This window comes from Melospiza melodia, chromosome 6 (assembly GCF_035770615.1).
Source record: "Melospiza melodia melodia isolate bMelMel2 chromosome 6, bMelMel2.pri, whole genome shotgun sequence".
Classification (NCBI taxonomy): Eukaryota; Metazoa; Chordata; class Aves; order Passeriformes; family Passerellidae; genus Melospiza; species Melospiza melodia.
The window spans coordinates 76512772-76519552 of record NC_086199.1 but is presented as its reverse complement, the minus strand read 5'-3'; the positions used below and the strand labels follow the sequence as shown (position 1 = coordinate 76519552).

Sequence of the window (6781 nt, the reverse complement as noted above, 5' to 3'; positions counted from 1 at the left end):
ATAGGAATGCAAAACACTGCACTCTTTATTCAGTCTTTATGTAACACAAGCCTTTTTGCTTAATTGTCTTTGTTGTGTCTGTTTTTCAGACTAGAAATCCTAATCTTGGGACCACCAACTACTTTTGCAATGCAAGTCATATTTAGAATTATTAGGAAGCACTCTCAATGTCTAATTTGTTTTACAGATGCTTAAATACTGTTGTGAGTATATTTACACTAGAAAAAATGCTGCTTAAATGTTCTAAATTTAGGGGTGGAAGAGCTTTGTGAAGACTTACTACTTACACATATTTAGCATTTTGTTGTGAGTTTTCCCATTAACTTCAATTATACATGTTGGTGCTCTCAGTGGAAATGAATATGTAAGTCTTCACAGGATTGTGCTTTAGGTGGTGAGGGAACAAGTGAATACAGTTGGCAGAGTGCAAAGAAACAGCACGTGTAATTATCTGTGGTCAGAGCGTGCAAGTGATCTTCATTGCAGGACTACAGAGCAAACAGCCAGCATATTTTGCACCCTAAATGGTAAATAAAGTTCAGTTTCAGATTATCACAGACATACACCTTCTGAATTTAGTGTAAATAACAAAGGTGTGATATTAACTGCACTTACACTAGGATTTTGTCGATGTTTTAAAAGCTACTGAGAATTAGATAAAAGTCTGAAAATACTTCAGAAGCTAACTATTTGTAAACTCTTTTGTCTTATTTATTTAGTATACCCTGATTTCTCATACAGTGTTACTCTGCTGTCAAGCTGTGCTACTTACTTGTGATTGATATTAATAGCATTTACATTCATTAATATTTATAAGTTAAAAGTATATATGAGTTTTTTAGAAACAGTGTCATATATCAGGGTCAAAAATCAGGAGTAAAAAATCAGAAAGTATTCTGGGCTGCAGAACAGCTAGAGAAATGGAAGCTGGGAGCTCTGTTTCCCAAACAAAAGATTTTATTTGAATGTATAATTCTTTTTAATAAAAGTGGAGAAAAAGGTGCGGGCAGTGTAAGAATGTAGTGCGACGATGAAGGATGCCAGAAGCATCACCTGCATGCTCCACGCGTCCTTTTGCCATTAGAGATGAGGGCAGAATCTGTGCCATAACTGTCCAAGGTGTGAGATGCTGATGAGGCATTTGAGCCAGCTGGATCTGGCAGAAAGGTCTGTGGTGTGGTGTGTGCACACTGTGCCTTCCGCAGTCCCAGCCTGTTACAGGTTATGTCATCTGAAATACCTGTCAATAAATAATAACCTGAGCGACTATAATTGATTTAGCTCTGCATTTCAGAACTCTAGGGTAGACCTTGGCTTATTTAGTCCATCTGTAGCATCACTCTTTGATAGGGTTGTGCAGGAAAATGCAGATCTCAACCAGAACAGGGTTGCCCAGCACATTGGCCATCTGTAGATACTGGCTTCTTGCCTTCTGCTATAGACTTCACCCTAATTTTGGCAAGAAGGTAAAAGAGTTCTGCTTTATTTTCATCAAGCAGTAGAAATTCTTGCCAGTTCAGTAATAGATGGATTGGCAGTATTCTTGATGCCCATTCCCCTGCTTCTAATCTTGGCCTTGAGATTTTGGCAATATAAGCTCCCTGTGCTGTGTATAACCATCATTCTACTACAGTTTTGTTCTCTAGGCATGGGAAAGAAAAATTTATAGTAGATACCAGTTATTCAATGGGCATGAGGTTTAAGTATTTTCAAAATCAACATTTTTATCAAAAAATTTTCCAGCATTTTTACTTGAACATTGCTCTCAAGAATCCCATTAATTCAGCCTGTTGTCAGCCTTTCCCCATCAGTAATAATTAAGTTGGTCTGCTTCTTACTTTGTAAGAAACTTTGCCGTCCTAAATTTGGCAGGTTGTAGGTAGTTTTGTGAAAGGGAGCTGATGCTTTTCAAGAAGAATGCAGCTTGCAGTTCTATGCAAGTGACTGGCTGAACAAATAACATTCACTTTACTGAATAGTCTGTTTTAAAGGTTTGGGTTTATTTTGCTGGTTTTTGGGGGTTTTTTGTTTTTTTGGGGTTTTTTTACCATTGTGGGGTAGTGCTGCCATGGACAACTTGAATGCATGGAACAGGTCTAGAGTGTGCAGGCAGATGGAGGGCTTTGGTTTGAAAAACACAGGCTGTTGTTCTTCTCAGAATTTTAGAGTTCTACATCAAATTTTAGAGTTAGTCTGAGAGATGATATCAAAAGAGTTTTGAGAGATGTGCATGTGTTAAAAGTAAAAATTTTCTTACAAAGCTTTTGGCATGTTTTAGATTTTTGAAGTGGTAATTTTTTGAATAAAAATTGTAAAGGAATATATGAAAATAGTTTAAAGATGGTAAGAGTCAATGATATAATACTGTCCATAAGAAAAAACAGATGACAGTTTTGTATTTCTGTTACATTATTCTTTCAGCTTTGTTAGAGTTCTGAAGACAGAACTGCATGCTGTTTTCAGTAGCTTTTCAGGGTAAAGGAACATGTCTTGTTGCTTCAGGAATGCAATAATCCTTACCTTTTGTTCAAACCTCTTGATAGTTGTCCCTCTGACCAGTTGAAACAATACTCACCGGTGATTTGAGTCTAAGCAAATTCTTCTAAAATATAGCAGTTATTACCTCTAAATTCTGGAAAAGCCCATCTAAATGTGCTGAGTAACTTCTCTGTTGTTAACAAAGTTATGGTTTTTTGCTGCAATGTGTTTTGCATGTTTTTAAAGTAATTTTAAGGTCGATGATTATGAAAAGGTCTCAGTGGAATTTGGTCATGCTGTAGCAGGATGTATTAACGCTTCTTGCAGATCTCAGGTTTGTCTGTTTAATGAAGTAACTTGGTGTTTCACCCGAGTCAGCAGCAAAGGAGCCGTGCAGCTGCTCGCTGGCTTTCCCCTCCTTCCTCCCTGCTGTGGGGAGCAGAATCTTATAAAAAACCCAAACAGCCTCATGGATTAAGGTAAGAACGGGTTAATAACTGAAACAAAATAAAATAGAATAATACTAATTATGACTAAGTATAGCTAAAGAGACAAGAATTAACAAAACCTAACAATATCCTACCCAAAACCCCCATAAGTAACATTAACGATACAAAGGAGGATAAACTCAACAGCCGCCTGACCCTGCAGCAGAGGCCATCACCATAATAAGGTTAAAGATTGGATCCCACTGCCAGTCCTCCCAAAACAAAACACAAAGACAAGGAAAGCACAATCAATGCCATAATAGTTCCTACTTGGCTTTTCTCCAAGGTCTGCCCTGATCAACTATTGCTGTTAAATCTCAACCCCCCCACCCCAAGTCATTAACCCTCCTATATTATTTGTCCCAATGGGAATAAATTCCTGTTTATTCCAAGTAGAATAGAACTGAAGAGAAGCAAGTGCTGCACATTACAGTGGCACACTGATGCCCAGCCTGTCCCGAATGATTCCTCCTAGTTCATATACTGGGCATGAGCTTCAGTGAGATGGTATTCCTTTAGCCAGATGGTGCTCCTTAGGGTCAGCTGTCCTGGTTATGCTCCCTCTCAGTTCTTGTGCATCTCCTCGCTGGCAGAACATAGGAAACTGAAAAATCCTTGATTTAGAGTACCACTACTTAGCAACAACTAAAACATCAATGAGTTATCAATGTTATATTTTTGTTCTAAATCAAAACCACAGCACTATAGCAGCTACTAAGAAGGAAATTAACTCTATCCCAGGTGAAACCAGGACACACATAAGGACTCTTAACAGTAACAAATGTGCTTCTTTGCTTTTAAAAAAATCTCTTTGTAGTCTCCTAAGCTCAAGTGTTGTTAAGATATTTACTTAGGATGACTGAGTTCTTTAATAATGGGAGAGCTTTTAAAGTAACTTAACCCAAGTTAAGTTTACATTTGTAGAAATGAAAATTTTGCCTGTCTTAAAAAAGAGTCATCATTTTCTCTAGAATTTGTAGAACAATGAGCTGTCATATGGAATCATAGAAATTGTTTGGGTAGAACCTCTAGAGGTATTGTGCTCAATCTGAATAGCCAAGCCACATTTTTATTGTTGATGCAATAATTTGGAATTACACTTTGGATAGTTTTGCGTTGCTACTAGGTAGCACTTTAGCTTCATCTTTGCCAGGTTGACTAAGTTGAACTCCCACAATCTATCTTTGTGCATTTGCTCTGGCCTCCTGACCACCTTGGTGGTCTCTGCTAGACCCTCTCTAATTTTTCAACATTACTCTTCAGCTAGAGATCCAAAACTGAACACGCTGTTCAGATGCAGAGTAGGAAGGTGTGGAGGGACAGAATGTAAGAAAACAGTGCAGCAGGTAGCCTCACACCTGAGGAGTTGCAGCTGCACTAATCACCAAAGATTAGGAACAGGCCTGCCCTTAACAGGCCACAGCTGTGTCCAATAAGATGATGAGTGCTACAAAAGAGTGGCTTAGCTGGGTGAGGAGGGAGTTGGAGTTTGTTGGCTGTGCTGTGAGGAGCTGTGCATGAGAAATCACCAAGAAGGTATGGGAACTTTTGCAATACAATGACAACAGGAAGGGATAGTAACTTCCCTGGATCTGTTGGGTAACCTTCTTATTTTGCTTAGGTTGCCTGGCTTGAAGCTCTGAAGTTGGTCTGATCAGCTGTTCTCTGTGATGCAATGCTCTGTACAAATTTCTAGGTGTGTGGGCTGTCTCATCTTTCAGGGTACTAATTTAAGAAAAAAAATAAATGAATGAGAAAAACTGCAGCACAATTTAATATCAACCATTTGGGCCCCAATATTAACCTCTTTGGTATTCTGGTCTTTGCAAGCTGCTAAGTGAATATTGACTAATTTATTGTTGCTTTTTGATCTAGGCAGAATGCCTCATTTTTAACCTAACAGTTTACTCTTCCACTCTGTGCTTCTCAGCTTCCAGGCAATGCTGTATGAGATGGTGCCTAAAAACCTTACTGGGATTTGGTTCCATGTAATCCGTAGTTTTTACCTTCGCTACCTAAGTAGTCATATCATTAAAGGAGGCAGTCGGGTTGGTAATTTGACCTTGGTGAAACAATTTTGGCTGTTTCTGGTTACTTTGTTGTCCATCTTGTGATTGAAACCTGACTCTAGGAGGGCATCCTCCACCCGGGGTTCTGTGTAGTTGATGTTGTCTGGCCTGTTCTGTGAGGCTCTTCACTTTTTTAGAGATTAGCCTTTTTTGAAGCCTTAGGACCCCTTAAAGGCCTCAACTGTTAGAATTTTTGGTAGCTGTTAGCAATCTCGTAATCACATTGGCCAAACTTTTCAGCTGCCTTAGGTGAATGCCTTCTAGCCCCAGGGGTCTGAATGCAGCTGCACTAAGTATTCCAAAACTGTTGGTCCCATAGTGTTAGTTTCCCTGCCCTTTCCTAAACCCTGTCAGTACCTGCAGTTATTTGGGAGCAAGCTTTCTCTATGGAACAGGAAAAAATGAGACGTTTCAGTCTTTTCTGCATCATTATCACTGGGCTCGTTTTACCCATCCACCAGAAGAATCTTGTCTTCCGGAACTTTCTTTCTCACTAACAATACCCATAGGATATTTTCTTGTTGTCATTTATGTTCAGCAAAACAAGTCTTCCTTAGCCTTGTCAGTGAGTTATGCTTTTATTCTCCTCCTTTGTTGCCTGTTTCTTTTTGTATGTTCTACTCTTGTCATCTTGTACAAAGAGAGCATCCTATCCCTAACAGTGTGGATAAGCACGTTTCAAATTACTGTGAAGGGCAGAGGGGAGAATGTTTTTAGGATTTGCTTTGTTAATGGAACTCTATGTGGCTTAGTGTTTTTATATGGCTTGTCTATAATTAAACAAGTTGTGACAATGTAAAAGGAATTTGGAAAAATATCCACAATAAACCTTTCTACTCCTGTCAATGTGAGGGGCTTGGAAAGGATGTTTTAAGCAGCTTCTTACACTTGTATTTCTAGTCAGTTGTGAACATAATTTTACCTCTGCAGGCTAGAAGTCTGAACTTAGTGTTTGAGCTGAATAGTACCAATTATCATTAGACTTGAAAACATAGTAGTTGAAAAAAATGCATGATGGGGGAGGTTTCAGGTTTAAGTGGCAATGTATTAATGCCCTTTAATAGAATCTAAATATTCTTCCTTCAACTATTGATTTCTCTTTCTGGATTAATGGCTTTCATACTTAATCTTTCTGAGAATAGAAATGTGCAATCTTAAAATTTTAAGTCCTCCCCTTCCACATGACTGTTATTTATCCATTAAAAGACGTGGAATGCTTGCTATTGATTTGTCCTTGTAGAACATAACAGTGAGCAGCTAGAACTTTTTTTCCAAAGTGGACATTGTGTTCCTGTTCTGACTATTGCCTACTCCCTGTCCACGCCTGAGGCACCCATAGAAGAAGCATGCTTGGGATGTGAGAGCACTAGAGACTTCCACCAGACTGAACTGAAGCTCTTGTGTTTGTTTGGTCCTATCTGCTAGTAATGGACAGGGAAGTCTTGGATCAATGGATATTTTCTATGTAGACAAGAAGAAGATCTGCCCAGCCAGAAATTGAACAGTGCTTCTAGGAGCCATGATATTTACATGGCTGTAAAATATATTATGTGGCAGCAAATTAAGAATGCTAAAAGTGTGCTGTTTTTCAAAAATGACTCTAACAACACAACTCCTTTGATCTTCTTTCCAACAGAGAGGTTATTTAAACATAACTTTACAGTCATCAGCAGTAGTAGTAATTATTTTTTTTTCTTAACGTAACATTTTTGTTGAATTTTGCCTTCTTCAGTATCCTCTACTACT

The 6781-nt window shown here is 38.5% G+C and overlaps 1 protein-coding gene across 18 annotated transcripts in view; it reads left to right on the top strand.

The window, feature by feature from the left end:
• The window catches only part of GPHN (gephyrin), a 263372-nt gene that overhangs the window by 26600 nt on the left and 229991 nt on the right, over positions 1-6781 (top strand). The gene's annotated exons all lie outside the window — the stretch shown is intronic.